This window comes from Saimiri boliviensis, chromosome 12 (assembly GCF_048565385.1).
Source record: "Saimiri boliviensis isolate mSaiBol1 chromosome 12, mSaiBol1.pri, whole genome shotgun sequence".
Lineage (NCBI taxonomy): Eukaryota > Metazoa > Chordata > Mammalia > Primates > Cebidae > Saimiri > Saimiri boliviensis.
Genome location: NC_133460.1, coordinates 110,951,622 through 110,973,121, shown reverse-complemented (window position 1 = coordinate 110,973,121; position 21,500 = coordinate 110,951,622). Strand labels below are relative to the sequence as shown.

The following is a 21,500-nucleotide window of genomic DNA, read 5'->3' as shown; positions in this document are numbered from 1 at the left end:
GGCAGAGCCCACACCTTTGCATTATGGATTATCATTGATATATGTACATAAATATCCATTTATGATACGTGCCATGGAGTATCTATTATGCATTATGTATTGAAAGCCTCTGCTGTGTAGGCTGGTGCTGCAGGCTGGGGCTCTGAGAAGGCAGGAGGCCTGGATTCCACCCACAGCACCCTGACCTTTCTCAGGTATGTCTTAAAGTTGTAGTTCCATTTTCCAGTGACCAGATGAGAGATTCCTGTTATTTTTTTAAGTTCACTATGAGATTCACTGCAGCTGAGGAAGGGCCACACTGGCAGGGAAATTTACATAGGCACACACCACCAGTACTACTCATTTGGGTGAGGTTAGGTTAGCACTAATGCAGAAAGTGCTGTTGACTTGAAAAAAGCAAACCTTCATCTTATATTTCTGTTGATTTCCTTGTCGATGAGAAATTCAAGGGGCTGTTTTTAACCTCAGTGGTGGGTCTGGGGAGTCAGAGTTCAAGGCTAACATCTTTGGAGGGCCCTGGTGTCTGTTTGCTAAATGACTGGCACTGGGGGCTCTTAAACAAGATGCAAATGGAAGTATCCAGCCCAAGGGCACGGCAGGAGGGCTCACGCGGAGCCAAGACATCTCAGAGGGCAAAGTTACGCTCAAACCTGCGTAGACTCATTCATCAACTTGAGCCAGGGAGCCCTTGGCTAGCTCAAGTCCAACCCAGCGTAGATGACCTTAGGTTACCAAGCTGAGCTATACATTTCTAAGGAAACTGGAGAATCTCAGTCTGTCTCTCTGTCAGTCTCAAGCAGAAAATGGAGAAGTACATTATTGTTCTATGGAAGAAACATGACTTAATCCTTTTTTTTTTTTTTTTTTTTTTTTTTTTTGAGACAGTTTCGCTCTTGTTACCCAGGCTGGAGTGCAATGGCGCGATCTCGGCTCACCGCAACCTCTGTCTCCTGGGTTCAGGCAATTCTCCTGCCTCAGCCTCCTGAGTAGCTGGGATTACAGGCACGCGCCACCACGCCCAGCTAATTTTTTGTATTTTTAGCAGAGACGGGGTTTCACCATGTTGACCAGGATGGTCTCTATCTCTTGACCTCGTGATCCACCCGCCTCAGCCTCCCAAAGTGCTGGGATTACAGGCATGAGCCACCGCGCCCGGCCCAGACTTAATCCTTTTCTGAGAGAGATGTGGGTGAATTTCTCTATTCCACATACTGGAATGGCCACATAGAGCCCTGTGAAACTCAGCAAGTAGATAATTGTGTGTTCATTCTGATATGAGACACAAGTTTCTAGAACTTTGTTTTCTTCTTTGTTTTATAGAATTAGTTATGTTAAAAACTCTAGAAAGGAACGTAAGACAAATTAGGTTTCAGCTTTCAAAAACAAAGTTGTTCTCATAGAGTAAATCTTTGCTTTTGTTTTTCTCGTAAATCTTTTTATTGTAAAAATAAATCACAAATACAGCAAACTTCACAAATTAAATGTATGGCTTAGTGAATTATTATAGGACAAATACCTTCAAGCTAAGAAATAAGAAATAGAACTCTATTAGCCAGTCCAGAAGCCCCTTCATCCATGAACCTGTCCTCCTCACAGCCCTGTCTCCAGCCCCATATCCTGACTTTTTTTTGAAACAGAGGCTAAAGTACAGTGGCATGGTTCTGGCTCACTGCAACCTCTGCCTCCCGGGTTAAAGCGATTCTCTTGCCTCAGCCTACCAAGGAGTTAAAACTACAAGCATGTGCCACCACACCCAGCTAATTTTTGTATTTTTAGTCTAGACAGGGTTTCAGCATGTTGGCCAGGGTGGTCTTGAACTTCTGACCTCAGGTGATCCACCTGCCTCTGCCTCCCAAAGTGCTGGGATTACAGGCTATCCTGACTTTTATAGGGATAACATTCTTGTGCTTTTTAAAATATTTTCGTCACCCAAATAGACTCTACATGCATTTTTAATCACCCAGAAAGACTCTGTACATACTATAGTCTTAAACTGAAAACATTTTTTATTTGTTTTTTAAGTTTCTTTTAATCTCCAGATTCTTCCTTCATCTCTTTAATTCCCTTAGATAGCCCTCACTTTGTCATTATTCTATAGGTAATTATAGATGTAACACACACCACCAGTCCTTGTGCTGGTGACTCTGACCATTTAGGGGTAGAAGGCCCAATCTCTAGTAGACTCTTCAGGAAGAGCTTGTAGAACACTGTCTTTTCTTGTCTTGTTTTTGTTTTCGTTTTTGTTTTTGAAACAGAGTGTCGCTCCATTGCCCAGGTTGGAGTGCAGTGACAAGCTCATAGCTCACTGCAGGCTTGGACTCCTGGGCTCAGGCAGTCCTCCTGTCTTAGCTTCCTGAGTAGCTGGGACTACAGGCATGCACCACCATGTTTGACTAATTAAAAAAATTTTTTTTGGCTGGGTACAGTGGCTTATGCGTGTAATCCCAGCACTTTTGGGAGGCTGAGATGCATGGATTACTTGAGGTCAGAAGATCAAGACCAGCCTGGCCAACATGGTGAAATCCCATCTCTACTATAAATAGAAAAAAATTAGCCGGGCGTGATGGCACACACCTGTAGTCCCAGCTACTCCGGAGACTGAGGCAGGAGAATCAACTGAACCTGGGAGGAGGAGGCTGCAGTGAGACAAGATCACCCTACTGCTCTCCAGCCTGGGGAAGAGTAGGAGACTCCGTCTCAATAAAAAAGAAAGTCTTTTAAACAGAGTCTCGCTGTGTGCCCAGGCTGCTCTTAAACTCCTGGTCTCAAGTGATCCTTTTACCTTGGTCTCCCAGAGTGTTGGGATTACAGGCATGAGCCACTGCGCCCAGCAAGAACACTCTTTCTTGAGTTCTCACATGTTCATAATAATTTATGTTCATATTTGAGAGCTATCATTGCTAGATATAAGATCTTTGCCTTACTGTTCCTTCCCTTCAATTTCTTAAATATGTCCTCCATTTTCTTCTGCCATGAAATACTTCAATAAAAAGTGTGAAGATTATCTAATTTGTTGTTGTTGTTATTGTTGTTGTTTTTGAGACAGAGTCTCGCTCTATCAGACAGGCTGGAGTGCAGTGGCATGATCTCAGCTCACTACAACCTCCACCTCACAGGTTCAGGTGATTCCCCTGCCTCAGCCTCACCAGGCTAATTTTTGCATTTTTAGTAAAGACAAAGTTTCACCATGTTGGCCAGGCTGGCCTCAAACCCCTGACCTCAGGTGATCTGCCCGCCCTGACCTCCCAAAGCACTGGGATTATAGGCGTGAGCCACTGTGCCTGGCTTCAATTTACTTTCCCTTACATATCCCATGTTCTTTTTTTTTTCTAGACACCCAAAATCTTTTTTTTTTTTTTAACTCAGTCTACTAGATGTTGCCTGAGTGTTGGTCATTTTGAGTTGGTAGTCTCAGATGTACAGTATACTTTTTCAATACGTAGTTTCACATCTTTTTTTTAATTTCAGGGAATTTTTCTTGAATTATGTTTTTAATATGTTTTCTTTTTTGCTTTGGTTGTTATCTTAAGGGACTCCTATCTACATGTTTAATCTTCTCTGCCTATCTTTAATACTTGTTTCTTTTTCTCAAATCGTTTTCTATTTTTCATTTCTTTTGCATTTAAAATTATTATCTTTTTTTAATCTACTTTTCCAGGCGTTATCTTTTGTTCATCCACTCTTATGTTCCTTCTAATTTAGTCTTCAATTTTGCTATAAACGTCTCTTTGACTTCTAATTCTTTCAGGAGTTCTGTTCTCTCATTTTGAACTTTTCCTAAGTGGTGTTTAACTCCTGTGTTGCGTCATTGTAACTCATTTTGAATTAGGAGGTTAATTTTGTTCTGTTTTGTGGTCTCATCTTTCTGGCATACTTTGATGGCCTGCAGGAGTGTTTATTCTGGCCCTCATTCTCCTTCTCTTATAGTCATTTTGTATGGGATTTGATCTCAATATTCATCTGTAGTTATTTTTAAGTGAAATTAGTTCTCCTGAACCTCCCATTTAGGAAAACTGTTTTAACTCCAGAGAACTTCCTCTTGTTTTCATGCATTTTTGTTTGTTTGTTTGTTTCAGATTTGGCAGTACATGAGCGGGTTTGTTATATAGGTAAGCTCATGTCCTGGGGGTTTGTTGTACAGGTTATTTCTTCACACGGTTTTTATTCATTAAACAGCTTGCTTCCGGAGCTTTCCCGGACTCCTTTCCCTGTGGGCTGGATCTTCTCTTTGTCTCAATTATCTCTGCCTTTGTCAATTTTTATTCCATCCACTGAGTGTCTCCTTGGTGCTAAAAGAGAGCTCAGAAGGACAGTTTGGGGGTTCTCAGGGCTTAGGTTGTCCCGGCCCCTTCTGACCCTCCTTCCACAGCCCCCCGACGGCGGTCACCAGTTGATGGAGGGGACTGAGGCACTCCTGATTTCAGCGGCTGCTCTCACAATTCCCCTAGACTTGTACTTTTTGAAGGCTTTTACTTAGGGTGCAATCCTTCTGTAAGTGCACTCCAGTTAGAGGAAGCAGATGTCGGAAATTTTGTCACCATCATTTGCTGCTACAGTGGGTAGAGGGGCAAATAATGTATTCTAGTAGCTGGGCATGGTGATGTGCACCTGTAGTCCCAGCTACTCATGAGTCTGAGACAGGCGAATTGCTTGAACCTGGGAGACAGGGGTTGCAGTGAGCTGAGGGTGTGTCACTGTGCTCCAGCCTGGGCAACAGAGTAAGACTCCATCTCAAAAGAAAAAAGAAAAACAAAAAACTAAATACTCAAGCATAAACCAAGAGTGTTTGGCAACTAAGCTTTCCCTAAAAATTAATGATTTATGGTATGGTTGAATGACTACTTTACATAAATAGCAGTTTCACTGTCTCCATAATTATCAGGTAAAAAGAGTGATAAGTGTTTGTTTTAGTATCACATCTCGATTTGGGAAATTTTGGCTTGATTGTAATTTAGGGCTAATTAATAATTTTTTAGTTTTCATTAATAAATATTTAATGCTAAGGTATTGAATAAAAAGAAAATATTAAATCTGATATAACTGTTAATGTCTATATTAAAATAGAAATGAAAGATTATTTTAAATCTCATTCTACTTTTTTAGGGAGTGATTTAAGTTTAAAATTGAATCTTTAAAATGAACTGAAAATGTACATTTTGTGACAGGTGGGGAAAATCAAGTTATGAATCATTTATATGCCACAGTGAATGCAAAAATTATGGAAAAAGAACACTCTTTTCATAGAATATTATTTTAATTCTCGGGGTTGGATTCTTGGGTGTAATGCCAGGGGATCACGAACTTGGGGCCTGAGCAGAGACCATTAGCAGGTGACTCCCCCTGGGAATTGAAAAGAACCAAGTATCAGACATTTCTCCATTTTTAGAGCAATTTCGCTGTTTGTGAATGTGTGGCCCAAGTGATCTGAGAATTCCCAGCTGTGGCATGTGCTGTAGGCCCACGTGAACTCACCCACCTCTACAGACACCCCGCTGGTGCCCTGACGGCTGGAAGCGGCTGGAGCTCTGGTTTTTCTCTTTCCATCTGCTTGACCAGGCTGTTCTTGAAATCCTGTTCTCAGGTGATCCACCTGCCTCGACCTCTCAAAGTGCTGGGATTACAGGCGTGAGCCACCATGCCCGGACTCTATTTTATTTCTTGATGTAAATGAACATATATGTTGTTTTGACCCATTCATCTACCTCTGGAAATTTGGTTAATGTTAATTTATTCCTTATGTCAACCCTAGATTCAGTTTCTGTATCTGCAAAGTTGATGTCTAGTACCTCGCACATAAGAAGTTCAGCTAGGAAATATCTAGGTTGTACCCCTGTGAGGGCCTGCTGACATATATAGCAGCCCCTGGTAGATAAGTCTCATCTTTTTCTTATAGTGTCAGGAACTTGAAGATGCCCATTGTCTTTTGAGCCTCAGTATAGCCCTAAAGCTAATGAGGTGAATGGAGAGTCCTCTTCTTAACCCCCTGGAGCAAAGCTCACGCCACCAGCAGGTGCCTGCTCAGATGCAACCACCCTGCAGTGTCTATGGATGGCTCCTCATCAGTTTCACGCTATTCACATATCTCGGCACCTCTCCTTTAATTCAGTTGTTATTGTTGTTGTTGTTATTATTTTTGAGATGGAGTCTCATTCTGTCACCAGGTTGAAGTGCAATGGTGTGATAATCAGCTCAATGCAACCTCTGCCTCCCGGGTTCAAGTGATTCTCCTGAGTCAGCCTCCTGAGTGGCTGGGATTACAGGTGCATGCCACCACAGCCAGCTAATTTTTATATTTTTAGTAGAGATGGGGTTTCACTGTGTTGGTCAGAATGGTCTTGATCTCTTGACCTTGTGATCCGCCCACCTGGGCCTCCCAAAGTGCTGGGATTACAAGCGTAAGCCAATGTGCCTGGCCTAATTCAGTTATTATTTTTAAATGTCAGAGTTCTTTAGCCTTTTGCTTTCAGATTCCTTTACAAATCCTTTCCTTCTTTTGTCTGTAATTGTGGCACCTTTGAGTAAATGTAGGTGTGTCGGGAAATTTGTTTTCCTCACTGAAAGTCAAGTGAGAGCCTTCCATGTTTGGCATCTGTTTTAGCCCATGCTCATGCTGCCAGTGAAGGCATACCTAAGACTGGGGAAAGAGGTTTAATGAACTCACAGTTCCATGTGGCTGGCGAGGCCTCACAATCAGGGCAGAAGGCAAAATGCATGTCTTACATGGCAGCAGGCAAGAAGAATGAGAGCCAAACTGAGAGGGGAAACCCCTTATAAAACCATCAGAACTCTTAAGACTTACTTGCTTCCACAGTGTGGGGCAAACCATCCCCGTAATTCAATTGTCTCTTACTGGGTCCCTCTGACAACACATGGGAGTTGTGGGAGCTACAATTCAAGATGAGATTTGGGTGGGGACACAGCCAAACCCTATCAGCGTCATAAGGGCAGTTTCTTCTTTTGATTCCTGTACCCACCTCCACGATGGCCTCTGAGTGCTGATATACCTCCCTTCTAACGCTGCGCCCAGGCTTGGACACTGACTTCTTACCTATGGTTCCTGTGGCCCACATCATGGGAAATGGCATTTTGTTAAAAAAAAAAAAAAGCTTCTGACAATAACTGTAAAACAGGCCCTGTCTTATTCATTCGTTCAGGATTCGTTCCACTGGCATTTGTTGAATGATTGCTGTGTGCCAGAAACCACCCTGCCCCTGCCCTCCAGGATGTCACAGTCAGCCGGGGAAGGTGGATTAGTCAATAGTCTATTGGGAACACAGAGTATGCACCAGGTGCGATGGCTGCAGAGAAGGGGCCTGGAGCAAAGTCTTGGGTTGCGGAAGACTTGCCAGAGGTGTTGAAGCCATGCTTTGCAGGATAAGTGGAAGGGCACTGACAGACTGGGAAGGTGAGGCGGGAAAAGAAACACTCTTCAAGAAGAGAGAACATGATGTGAGGAAAGTTGAGAAGACACAAATCAGTCTGTGGTCTAGTACAGCTTCAGTGTGGGGTGGGAAGGCAGAGTAGGGTGGGTGGGATGGATCTGGAAAGATGAGAAGGGTACAGGCCAGTCTCACTTGGCAAGAAGCGAGGAGGATCTCACAGGGGCAGCCAAGAAGGTTGGGAGATGCCAGATCAGACAGGAGATAAGATAAAGCACAACACAAAAGAGTTAAGAGCCTTTTTTTTTTTTTTTTTTTGAGACAAAGTCCGACTCCATCATCCAAGCTGAAGTACAGTGTCACGATCTCAGCTCACTGCAACCTCCACCTCCCGGTTTAGCAATTCTCATGCCTCAGCCTCTTGAGTAGTGCACACCAGCATGCCTGGCTAATTTTTGTATTTTTGGTAGAGATGGGGTTTTGCCAAGTTGGCCAGGCTGATCCCGAACTCCTGACATTAAGGGATCCACCTGCCTTGGGCTCCCAAGTGCTGGGATTACAGGTGTGAGCCACCACGCCCAGCCTAAGAACCTTCTAAATAGGACTCTTGTTGTTGGCACAGTAAATTACCTGAACTTTCAGCTATTCAGGGTGGCCCTACCCTCAGGAGAGATTTCGCTCAGAAAGCAATGGGCTGGTGGCTGCATTGAAATGCACATCCTTAAGTCACAGAATCCTCATGTAAAGTACAATGATGGGGAGAAGCTGGTTATTTGTATTTAGCATAACATAGATCATGGTATCTTCATCAGGCTTTAAGCCAACACATATTATAAAATGCATTACAATTTTAAAGTCAGAATTTTAGGGAGAAGGTCCATGGGCTATAGCTGTAGGTTACGTGGGGTCTGAGAGCGTCAGCTGACACCGAAGGGCAAAATCTATCGCTAGCAGAGAAAGCGCTGCGTGTTTTCCTTTGGTTAGGCCAGTCCTTCCTTCCGTATTAGACTGCGCTCTTTACGCACACGCAGTTTGCCCATTTGAAGAGCACCAAGTTTTGTCTTGGCACAGCTCTGGGCCACTTTGACTTCCGGATTATTATCTAATAGAGGTTCACAAACCCTTATGGCATTGGTATATTTTTTAAGACTCTCTACATTAGGACCTATACTTTTGACTTCAAATTGATTTTCTTATGAAAATATAATCCTATGCCAGGCGTGGAGGCTTACGCCTGTAATCCCAGCATTTTGGGAGGCTGAGGCGGTTGGATCACGAGGTCAGGAGTTCGAGACCAGCCTGACCAACATGGTGAAACTACTTGTCTACTAAAAATACAAAATTGGCCGGGTGTGGTGGTGCTCACCTGTAGTCCCAGCTACTTAGGGGGCTGAGGCAGGAGAACTGCTTGAACCTGGGAGGTGGAGGTTGCAGTGAGCAGCAATTACACCATTGCACTCCAGCCTGGGCAACAGAGCAAGACTCCGTCTCAAAAAAAAAAAAAAAAGAAAGAAAGAAAAGAAAAAAGAAAATATAATTCTGACACATAGCAAAGTGACTGATCGAAGTTCAAATTCCAGGTGAAGGAAGACACAGGCAGCTGACCAGTGGCACGACTGCAAAGCTATTGCTCATTGCATGGCATTTAGTGGCCAGTGATGAGAGTCAAGAGTCAAGGTGGAAATAAACATTTCTTAGAAGTTTGAGTCTGAGGATTGTAAATTGGGACCATTTTTCTCTGTCATTGCTGTTGTCACTGGCGTAAAATGTTCTCATGGAAATGATGAGGTTGATGTAGAGGAGGAACTAGAAGAATTAGTAGTAGCAAGAACTGCCCTTGACTGGACTTCTGGGCATGATTTTCATTTTATCATTTGTCTTGGAAGATAGAGGAATCATCCTCTCATTGTTCTTGTGGGTAGTTTACTTCTCAAAAGACTCTTGGGGATACCCATGTCTGAAAGATACTTCAGGGCCCTTTGTTTGGGTCAATTCAAACATTCATTTATTCTTAATTCACTCAACTGCTTCTCAGTGGCTGCTGCAGTTGCGCTCCAAGCAAAGATAATAAACAAGCAGTGAGCAGGAAAGCAAAGGAAATAGCATTAAGGGCTCCGCAGAGAATTCAAATAAAGGGAGATAAGAGGGAGTGTAGGTTGGGAAGATGACGTTTAAAATAAGATGGTGGGGGTAAATTGTGAGCAGAGGTCCTGGGGAGGGCCAAGACCCGCAGAGAGGAATAAACTCGGTGTAGTTAAGAGATTAAAAACAACAGATGGCTGGAGAGACGTGAGCAAGGGCAGAGTGGGGCAGATCAGAGCTGAGAGACAGACAGACATAGAGGATCTAGAGGGTTCGGTTTTATTCTAAATATAGTGGCAAGCCTTGGGTTTGGGGCTAAAAGTAACATTTGATTTTTTTTTTTTTAATTCCTCCAATGTCTCTATTGAGAGTACACTGAAGAGGACCAGGAGTCAAGCTAGGAACCCGTTAGGCTGGAGATCTCCGGAGAGTAGGATGGTTTGGCCCACAGTGGTAGCCGGGGACATAACAGGACTCAGTAATGAGCTGCAAGTAGGGTTGGAGGCAAAGAGGGGATTCCCTGAGGCCTCTGAGATGCTCGGTTTAAGAAGCTGGTGGTTGGTAGTGCAGGTCACCAAGATAGAGGAAGGCGTGGGCAGTGGGTAAGGGAGGGAAAGAAAAAGTTATTTTTGACCCTGTTTAGTCTGAGATCATTCTTAGGCCATGTCAATGGGCAGTTGGATCTAGGACTCTGAAATTCCAGGAGGAGATGGAGGCAGGAGAGAGGGATGACAGAGTCCAATCAATAGCATTTGGAGCCTGGAGGCAGGATGAGATTATCTGGAAGAAATGCATGGAGAGGAAAGGAAGGTGGCCCGAAGCAGAGCCCACATGTACCATCAATTAGAGTCAGAAAAGGGGCCGTGGGAGCCAGCACAAGGAGCTGAGCAGGCACACTCAAAGGACCAGGATGGAGCCCCAGAAAAGGGTGGGGTCCTAGAAGCCAGGGAGAAGTGTTTCAGCAGGGAGGAGTGGTCCACCGTGGGGATGGGGGCTGAGAAGGTAAGACAAGCACCCAGCAGGGAACACTGACTTGACCACATGGAGCTCAAGTGTGGCCTTGATAAGAATGACTTCGCTGGAGTCCTGGATCTCAAAGTTTGTTTGGAGGAGGTCAGAGATGGAGACGGAGCGTAGGAATGGATTACAGGTGCAGGGCCTGCGTGCTGATGGAGAAGACCCTAATGAAGTAGGAAAGAGAAGGGGAGCCCAGACCTTGAGATAAGCAGGGGGCTGGGTTGCAGAGTCTCAGGGGTCCTCACTGAATTGGGAGGAAACCCCAGAGTGGGGGCCCCAGAAGCCAAGAGCAGGGATCTTACCCAGGGGAACAAGATGGGGAGTTGGTTTGGGCTCAGACAACAAGCCTCTGTCCTTGGCAACAGTGTTCCTGTGTGGCCGACAGCTCTGGGCACCTGCCCTGCAGCCTTCCAGATCCTCCATCAGAATTGGGCTGGATTCTGCTTAAAGTTCTTGCCAGAGAGACATTAACGTGGAATTGTGGCCAGGTCCCCAGGATCACCCTGTACACCTCTGATCAGGACCTCCACTTACAGCGATGGCCTCAAGGGAGGTTTATTTACGGGGATCCAGAGTCAAAGACATCCCTATATTCACGGGCCCCTGAGTTCCTTGCCATGCTGTGGGGTTCCTTTTTCTAAGCCTCCCTCATTCTCTCTGTATCCCTTTGTCTTCCAATGGCTTCAGCTTTTTTGTTGTCTTCTAAATAGCTCTGCTTTGTTCTCGGGCCCACTTACCCGTGATTCTTGCTTGTTTCTTTCCCTCTGCTTGCGTGACTCATGCCACCCCCTGGCTGGGTTTGGTTTCTTGTTGGTTACATGAGCAGATCCTTTAAGCATGAAGCCCAATGACTCAGCTGCATCCCTGGGGACTGAAATAGTTACGATGGGCTTTCTTTTGTAGCACTGTGCCATCTTTAAGCATTTATGAAGCGCTTTCCCCAGGCTGTGGTTGCAAAGAGGCTGAGGACTACGAGTCTGGCTTTGGGCAGACAGGTGAGGGTTCCACTCTGCCCTTGTTAGTAGTGGGATATTTGGCAAGTGGCATAACCTTTCTCACATGGGGCCCCCGTGGATGGTTGCACAGGCTGCGCACTGCACAACCCTAGGAGGCTCTATTCAGGTGGAAGTCCACGTAAATAGAACGCCCTGTGGATGTACCGTGCATGACACCAACAGCTCATGTGCTGCTGTGTATGATCCTCTGAGTCTGTTTCCTTCTCTGTAAAACTGATTTGATCACTCACCATTAAAATTGTTGGGGAAATTATTATCCGTGTAAACTTTCCAATCTCGACTTAGGGTATCGGCCAGGTGTGTGGCGATGTTGTATGACTGGATGCTCAGAGGTGTAGGAGTGGCCTTTGTCCTTAGGTTTATTGTCTTGTTTGAGAGGCAAGACAACCCCCTTAAAAGTAAACCCTGGGAGGTGTGTGGACCTTGGCCAGACCCCATGAGCGCCCCATGTGTCCACCACCTTTAGCACTCCAGTGCTCACCAGCCAGCCTCCCAGGGCCTGCATGGGCTTTTTTTGGCCTGAGGGATTCTGCTTGTCACCCGTGCAGCAGGTCAGAAGTGCCAGGGAATTAAAGGCCTCTGGGAGTAGGTTCAGCCGGCACATAAACACCTCTGCTCCCTGGCCTTTCAGTGGGGTAACTCAGAGGTGGGTGTTCTACACTGGCTCCTGGAGTTCCCAGCAGGACAACGCTCTATCACATGGGGAGCTGGCTGATGACATTCCTTTCCCTGGCTCAGTTCTCCACCCTCCTGCAGCCTACTTGGAGCCTCCTGGGTAGCTTCTTGCATTTCAATTCCAGTCTTTTGTTTGTTTGTTTGTTTGTTTGTTTGTTTGTTTTTGAGATAGAGTCCTGCTCTGTTGCCCAGGCTGGAATGCAGTGGTGCGATCTCAGCTCACTGCAACCTCCACCTCCCAGGTTCAAGTGATTCTTGTGCCTCGGCCTCCTGAGTAGCTGAGATTACAGGCATGTGTGCCACCACTCCTGGCTAATTTTTGTATTTTGGGTAGAGAAGAGGTTTCACCATGTTGGCCAAGTTGCTCTCGAACTCCTGATCTTGGGTGATCTGTCTGCCTTGGCCTCCCAATGTACTGGAATTACGGATGTAAGCCATTGTGTCCGGCCTAATTTCAGTCTTAAGATTGGCTTCTTAAGAAGCCAGACAGCGACATGGGGCTGTGCTCCTTCAGAGCTCCAGGTGCATTCCCACCATGCAAGCTGCAGTCTTGTGGCAGACTGATTGACCCGTGTGCTTCCCTCCTGAACCTGAGTGCCAAGCCCATATCTTCTCTGACATGAAAGCCTCAGTGCCCAGCACAGTGCCTGACCTGAAGTGAGACCCACAGAAAATCTGCTGAGTGCTCCTGCAGTGTGAGTTTCACACACATAGCATATCTCCAGGGTTAAAATAATTGAAGTGAGTATATTTTCCCCAGTATCTACTTTCCAATGCACTTGATCTTTTTCATTGCAAGTTTAATGAGTGATCATTAAAAATTAAGCCTATAAATTTCAGGTGGATTTCATCACAGACCCTGGAGAAGAGGCAGGTGGAGGATTCTTGCCAAGGCACTGCCTTCTTCCCTCTGAAAGGACATGGATGCCTGAGCTACCAGATCAGGATGCTGTCTCTGCATCGCCCACATTTCTCTGGAGTGTGTGGGAAGGGACCTGGGGTAGGAGTCAACCTTCCCTGGCGGCAGCAGCTGCTCAGTGTCCCTTGGGCATCCTGCGTGCAGTGTGCTTGGCCTCACTGCCAGAAGCTGTCATCTCGGGGAAGGGACCAGAGCGATATGCCAGGGAGAATCTCAGAACCAAGCTTACACAAAAGGTCTGGCAGGATTCATTGCCCACCTTGCTCTCACTTCCTCTCCCGCCCCCTTTACCAAGGTATCAGGAGTGCTTGGTACCTAGGTGATATTTTAGTTCTGGCTTCTGACCGTCTGCCTCCTGGTGATGGCTATAATCACTGGCCCGTGTCTGGTGACCACTCCCATGTTTTTACGGTGACCTGGCATAGGGTAGAGGCTCTTCATCTTGATTTACGATGGCCGCCATGCAGCCTTTCCATATTTGTCCTTATCTTGACATCACACAGGTCCTTGAGCAGCTCACCTGGCCTCTCCATGGGTTACTGTCCCTAATGGGAAAGCAGAGATTCTGGAATATACTGTGTAGAGTCATTGGAGGATTAAATGAGATAGTCCATTTAAAAGTGCTTGGTACAGTGCTTGACATCGAATAAGTGTTCAGTCAACCTAAGTTACTATTGTTACCTTGTCACCCAGGCTGGGGTACAGTGGCGCCAATATGCCAGTATGGCTCACTGCAGCCTCAACCTCATGGGCTCAAATAATCCTCCTGCCTCAGCCTCCTGAGTAGTTGGGAATATAGGTGTGTACCATCATTCCAAACTAAGTGTTTCATTTTTTGTAGAGATGAGATCTTGCTGTGTTGCTCAGACTGGTCTCGAACTCCTGGCCTCAAGTGATCCTGCTGTCTTGGCCTCCCAACGTGCTGGGATTACAGGTGTGAGCCAATGCACCCAGGCCTAGACCTTTTTAAAGTCTCATTCCCCCGCCCCCAGGAGGTTCCCTATGAATCCTACCAGACCTTTTGTGTAACCTTGGTTCTGAGATTGTCGTTTGCATTGAACTCCAAACCCTTTGCCCACGTTCCACTGATGAGCCCCCTCCTCGCACATTCCGTACTGCTACTCACCCCTCTTTGCAGCACTTGCCCCTAATATCCCAAGCCAAGGCCAGAGAGTCAACCATGGAGGTGGGAGGGATGTAGCATAGGGTTAGGAAACTCTGAACATGTACAAGGGCTTGGGTTGAGAGTCAGTGATATCCTTGATACAGGCCCAAAGCTCAAGCACTGAGAACAGCCAACAGCTGCCAGACATTCCAGAGGAGGAGGAGGAAGGCCCAGGGAGGAGGCCTGGCCTCAGCAGCTCTTCAGCCTCTTCCTTCCTCCTGCCCTCCAAGGCTGCCTCTGCTCCTCCATCCCAAACCTCAGCCCTGTAATTACTGCTTGCCATCCTATCTACCGTCCATCCTTCACCGTGACACGTCCTGAAGCCTCTTAGACGTTTTTATCACCACAGGTGACATCTCTGACACCCCTGGTCATATGCCACCGCAATATTTATAGGCTCGTGGGTTGCAGATCCCGATACGGGGAGAAGGGCTATGGAGGGAATTAGTTGCTGACAATGCAAAGTTGAGCTGGGCAGGGCGCAACTCTCGTTAATGTCCCCGTAAATCATGTGATTGCTTCAGGATGCTCAATGTTTTCGTATTTGTCTCCATTTTTCAAGGGGAAAGTGTTTAATCTATCAAGCCAATTCTTTATAAATGACCTGTCAGTTGTACAGGCATCAGGTGGTGTCTCCATGGATCTGTGATTATATCCAAGAGCTGGGGAAGGCTGGATGTCTCCTGGTAACATCCTACTTAGAGTCCTCATTGGTAAGCAAAGGTGTGTGGCGCCATAAACCAGGAGCCATGCCAGGGTACGTGGCTAGAGAGACTAGTCAGAGTCAGCCCATGCTGCTTCAAGGGGCCCGCATTTACAGAGGGAAGCGCCTCAGTCAGTAGTTAGCTGGTGTCCATGGTCAGTGTGCCCAGTGGGCTGTAGTCAGACACTGAAGCGTAGTATAGCTCACTCCTCGTGGGGACTCAAGAAAACCTTTGTAAAGGATAGGGTTTTTTAAAATAGTTTTTTAAAAATGGTGGTAAAATACGCTTAACAAAACGTACTTTTTTTTTTTTTTTAAGCTCGGGAGTGGGCGGTGTCTGTGGGAGACTCAGCTGCCCCCGATCCTCCAAAATGTACCATTTTAAGTGTGCGTTCCATTACCATTAAGTATATTCACATTGTGATGCAGTCAATCTCCAGAACTTTTCATCTTGCAAAACTGCAATTCTGTGCCCATTAAACAACATTACCTCTCCCTGCCAGCCCCTGGCAATCATCATTCTGCTTTCTGCCTTTATGAATCTGACTCCTCTAGGGACTTCCTATCAGTGGAATCACACAGGATTTGTCCTGTTGGGAGTGGCTTATTTCATTTAGCATCATGTCTTCAGGGTTCATTTGTGCTGTAGCGACCATCAGCATTTCCTTCCTTTCTACAGCTGAATAATATTCCATCGAATGGATAGACCACATTGTATGTATCATTTATCTGTTGATGAACACTTGAGTTCTCTCCACCGCTTGTGCTGCTATGAACATGGGTGTAGAAGATGGGTTTTTAAACGATGAATCTTGAAGAAGTAGAATTTCACTGGCAGGGCAGGGGAAAGCAGGGATCAGGGAACACACCACAGCATGTGCAAAGGCCCTGGGTCATGCTGAAGGGAAGAAGGCAGACGCTCCCTAGAACGTCCAGAAGAAATGCAATCTTGCCAACACCTTGATTTCGGCCTATTGAGACCCTTTTTGGACTTCTGTCTCACAGAACTGTCAGACAATACACTAGTGCTGTTTTAAGCCACTAATTTTGTAGCAGTTTGTAATGACAGTAGTGGAAAACTAACACAATATCAAAAAGAAAATGTACCTTTTTCTATCAGTTTTTAGGTTAACTTGGCTATTTTTTTAAATATACAATATTGTTTTTTAGAAAGCCAACCCTCTTATATTTTCTATGTTCTTATCCTTCCCTGTTATGCTTAGAGCTCCTCACCACAAAGCTTAGATAAACACTGTGTTTTCTTAGTTTTTTCTGATTTCAGTTTTTACGTTTAATTTTCTAATTCAGTAGCCCTTAACATTCATGTCTTTTTTTTTTTTTTTTTTTTTGAGACAGAGTCTTTTCCTGTTGCCCGGGCTGCAGTGCACTGGTGCAGTCTTGGCTCACTGCAACTTCTGCCTCCCAGGTCCATGCTATTCTCCTGCCTCAGCCTCCCAAGTAGCTGGTATTACAGGTGTACACCACCACACCTGGCTAATTTTTGGTAATTTTAGTAGAGGCATAGAAGCAGGGACCAGGGAACACACGACAGCATGTGCAAAGGCCCTGGGTCATGCCGAATTGGTGGGCTTGGGCATGGCATGGGGTTCTATGTCGCTGGGTCTCGAGCATGTGGTTCAGAGTGAAGGGAGATGAGGCTGGACAGCAAACTGAGCTGGAATCACAACAGGCCTATGTGACACAGAGAGGGCCCCCAGCCACAAGACATCATTATGTGAAAATGGTAATTAGATGTCATATTTCCCGGGAATGGACCACATTAAAATTTTCCTGAGTCTCAATGGAGCACACAAAAGGAAATGGTTTGCTCACCAGTCAGAGGGACCCAGTCAAGCATATGGTCTGTTGGGCTGCTTATAAAGCTGGCCTGAACCCAAAGCAGGATTCAGCACCAAATCCTGCTATGTCACTTAGGATAACACGCCCTTTGGAGCGCTAAGAATTCCTGAGAATTGGGACTGAGTCAAATTCAAATCGTTTTGTGGTCTTAAATGAGTTACTTACACCCCCTGAATCTCAGTGTTTTTATTTGTCACGTGAACAAATGAATCACTTTTAAGAATCCTTAAAGCTTCCCCAAAGTCCATGTACTTATAAATTCTATCAATGCTGGTGTTAAATATGCTGCTATTCTCCCCTGTTACTCTGAGGGAATATAATTCTACAAATCGTTGGCCTTAGATTGTTTAACCTCTCTCCATGCCTTCGTCTGAATCATTACCTGTAAAATAGGGTTGTTAGAAATAATACCTTCCTATTTTTTTTTTCCTGCAGATCATGTATCCATATGGAACTTGGGAAAGAAGGCATTCCGAGCAAGGTGTTACTGTTCCTTTAACACTTCATTGCATCAGGCCACTTTCTCCACCTCTCCAATATCGACACTCAATGCTTATCTTCCTGAGCTCTTTTCTCCAAAGTTCTTGATCTTCCTCAGGGCCCAGCGTCTCTCTTGACTCTTTTGCAGAATAATGTCTTCTCGGTCATCCATGTGTTGGGCTGGTCAGATCAGAAACAGGTGAGTGAGACTCCCTTTACCTCCTCAGGCTGCCTTCAGGTACCCTGGCCAAGTCACAGCAGGTGGGATGTACACACCCTTCCCGCCTTGGCTCATCCCTTTCTCTTCCTGGGGAGCGCCTTCCCACCTGTGGCCACCAGAGTCCTTCCATCCTTCAAGGTTCCTGTCAAATGTCCCACCCCCATGACAGCTGACTGAAATCCTCTCTTCTCAACCCGGTAAAACATTTCTATCCACTTTGATTGACATCTGCTTACAATCTGGCATCGTCCTCCCCCAACAAATATTAGTGGACAGATTATAATGTATGTGTCTGTTCTGTGTGCGGGGCATCTGTGGTTTTCATCAGATTCCCAAAGTATCTGCAACAAGAAGTGAATATTGGCCAGTACTTTGGGAGGCCGAGGTGGGCAGAGCACGAGGTCAGGAATTTGAAATCAGTCTGGCCAACGTAGTGAAACTATGCCTCTACTAAAAACTATGCCTCTACTAAAAATACAAAAAGTTAGCCAGGTGTGGTGGTGTACACCTGTAATACCAGCTACTTGGGAGGCTGAGGCAGGAGAATAGCATGGACCTGGGAGGCAGAAGTTGCAGTGAGCCAAGATTGCACCAGTGCACTGCAGCCCGGGCAACAGGAAAAGACTCTGTCTCAAAAAAAAAAAAAAAAAAAAAAAAAAGACATGAATGTTAAGGGCTACTGAATTAGAAAATTAAATGTAAAAACTGAAATCAGAAAAAAATAAATAAATAAAATTAAAAAAAACTGAAATCAGAAAAAACTAAGAAAACACAGCGTTTATCTAAGCTTTGTGGTGAGGAGCTCTAAGCATAACAGGGAAGGATAAGAACATAGAAAATATAAGAGGGTTGGCTTTCTAAAAAACAATATTGCATATTGCCAAGTTAACCTAAAAACTGATAGAATAAGGTAAATTTTCTTTTTGATATTGTGTTAGTTTTCCACTACTGTCATTACAAACTGCTACAAAATTAGTGGCTTAAAACAGCACTAGTGTATTGTCTGACAGTTCTGTGAGACAGAAGTCCAAAAAGGGTCTCAATAGGCCGAAATCAAGGTGTTGGCAAGATTGCATTTCTTCTGGACGTTCTAGGGAGAGTCTGCCTTCTTCCCTTTTCTAGATTTCTGTTTCTGGAAGCTCCTTGCATTGCTTGACTCTTGGGCCCTCCCTCCTCCCATTTCCAAAGCTAGAGCGCTCAGCTGGGTCTTTGTCACATCCCATAGTCCTGCCCATGACTCTTCTGCTGCCCTCTTCCAACACATAGGGAAGCTTTCAGTTTCTAAGGCCAGCCACACTAATAAAGGAACACAAACTAGCTGGGTGTGGGGGCTCACGCCTGTAATCCCGGCACTCTGGGAGGCCAAGGCTGGTGGATCACTGGAGGTCAGGAGTTTGAGACCACCCTGGCCAACATGGCAAAACCCTGTCTCTACTAAAAATACACAAATCAGCCGGACGTAGTGGCGCATGCCTGTAATCCCAGCTATTTGGGAGACTGAGGCAGGAGAATCACATGAACCTGGGAGGCAGAGGTTGCAGCGAGCCAAGATTGCACCACTGCACTCCAGCCTGGGTGACAAGAGCAAGACTCTGTCTCAGGGGAAAAAAAAAAAAAAAAAAAAAAGTACCACAAACTGAGTGGCTTACAAGCTTATTCTCTCATAGCTTGGGAGGCTGGAATCCTGAAATCTAAGTGTCAGCCGGGGAGGTCCTACCTGAGGCTTGGGTGGCCTTCTCCTAGCTTCTGGTGGCTTTCCGCAATCCTTGGCTTGTACCAGCAAAATACAATCTCTGCCTCTCTTGTTGCCTGACATTCTCTCTATAAGTCTATATGTGTCTGTGTCTCGTTTTCTCTTCTGATAAGGACAGCAGTCATTGGATTAGGGCCCACCCTACTGCACATTACCTCATCTTGTTTTAACTAATTATGTTTCCAAAGATCTTATTTCTGCATAGGGTCACATTCTGAGGCTCCATTGGGTATGCATTCTGGGCTGTTTAACCCAGTGCACTTGTGACTACATTGGGCCCCCTGGATAATCCAGGAAAACCTTCCTATTTTTTAAATCAGCTGATTAGCAACTGCGTTAGTCCATTTTATGTTGCTATAAATACAGACCTGAGGCTGGGTCTATTATAAAGAAGAGAGGTTCATCTGGCTCACTGTTCTGTAGCCTGTGTAAGGAGCATGGTGCCTACATCTGCTCCTGATGAGGACCTCAGGAAGCTTCTAGTCATGGTGGAAGGTGAAGGAGCAGGCGTATCACATGGTGAGAAAAGGAGCAAGAGTGGGAGGGAGGGGTGCCATGATGCTCTTTTAAACAACTAGGTCTTGCGTGAACTAATGGAGCAAGAACTCACTCATTACTGCAAGGACAGCACCAAGCCATTTATGAGGGATCTGTCCCCATGACCCAAACACCTCCCACCGGCCCGTCTTCAACACTGGGGATCACATTTTAATGCAGTTTGGAAGGGATAAACATCCAAACTATCTGAGCCACCTTCACGTAATTTACCACTGCAATTCCCCCTTGCCACTTAACATATTCACCATATGTGAGGTTTAGATGTGGACACCATTGGGTGGGGAGGGGACATTATTCTGTCTAACACAGACATTGAAGGCTCCAGAGCTCCGATGATCCAGTTTAGATCACCCCACTGCTGGGCCGCTGGACTGCCCACAGAAGAATTTGAGGGAGACCCTAGGAAGCCCATGTGCCCCTGAGACCATACTCTCAGCTGCCACCACAACCTGCCCACCTTACCTCTACAAAATGCCCGGGAGGTCAGTTCAAGAAGGAGTCCATAGTTAGAACTGGATTTCTCTGCCCTGCAGCTTCATGGAGACCTCAGTGTCCACATAAATGACCTCTGACCCCAGGCCCCCTCAGCTGCTTCGTCTTTCCTCATCCACCATCTCCATCTTTTCCTTCTATCCCCTCATCCACGTCCTCTGGTTTCCATTATGTGATCACGTCAAGAGTTGTTTTTGGCTTGGCTTCTTGAGGCGGGGTCTCACTGTCTTGCCCATGCTGGAGTGCAGTGGCTGTTCACAGGCATGGTCGTAGCACCCAACAGCCTTGAACTCCTGGGCTCAAGCTATCTTCCTGCCTCAGCCTCGTGAGCAGCTGGGATTACAGGTGTGCACCATCTGTACTGATACACAGAAATAGATTCTGGCTTAAAGAATCTGGGGAGGTCCCAGGCCATCAGTATTGTCAGAACCATCGTGGGCTATTTCTAGTGTGCAGCCAGGGCTCTAAGTCACTGCCTGGCCCATTGCTGGGAGCCTCCTAAGTCTTTATCTATTTTAGTCTTGAGCTGGCACCACCTAGTTTCCAGCTTCCTTCCTGCAACACTCCCAGTGCCCCTCCAGGACTAACACTGCACTGAATCCTCTATACATTCATTGTTTGTTCATAAAGTCCTTTAATCCCTGCCTGAAACCCACAAGCCACTGTCCCTACTTCACACATGCTCCCTTTGGGGAGTTCTGAGCACAGGCATGACATGATGTGATTTTAAAAGTTAAAGATTATTCTGGCTTCTGTATGGGAAAAAGACTGTGGAGCAGGACTGGAAGCAGGGAGACTGGTAGTCCAGCTAACCTGGAAGTGCCTCCAGTAGCCCAGGAAAGCGGGGACAGTGGAAGGAGAACTGCAGCGGTGGAAGACGTCAGGCAGGGATGTACCTTCAAGACCCGCTAATGGAGCTGGCTTAGTTTAGAGAGAAAGAGCAGAGTCAAGACGAATTCCTGCTTTTTCTCTGAGCATCTGGGTGTGCTGCACCCTTAACAGCGGTGTGAGTAGCACGCTGAGCAGGTGGAGGTAGAGGAACCTTAGATTCAGCATTGGATACATCAAATTAGAGAGGCCTAGTAGAATCCAAGGGCAGATGTCAAATGGGCAATTGCGCCAATCAGCCTGGAAGCTCAGAGGAGAGGTTGAGACTGGGAACATGGATTTGGGTGTCCTCA

The 21,500-nt window shown here is 45.9% G+C and overlaps 1 long non-coding RNA gene across 1 annotated transcript in view; it reads left to right on the top strand.

Annotated features, from left to right (window-relative positions):
• The window catches only part of LOC141580665 (uncharacterized), a 99,264-nt gene that overhangs the window by 14,721 nt on the left and 63,043 nt on the right, over window positions 1-21,500 (top strand). The window contains exon 2 of the long non-coding RNA XR_012512965.1: window positions 17,252-17,495. This is a non-coding gene — a long non-coding RNA (uncharacterized LOC141580665). The remainder of the gene's footprint in view (window positions 1-17,251; window positions 17,496-21,500) is intronic.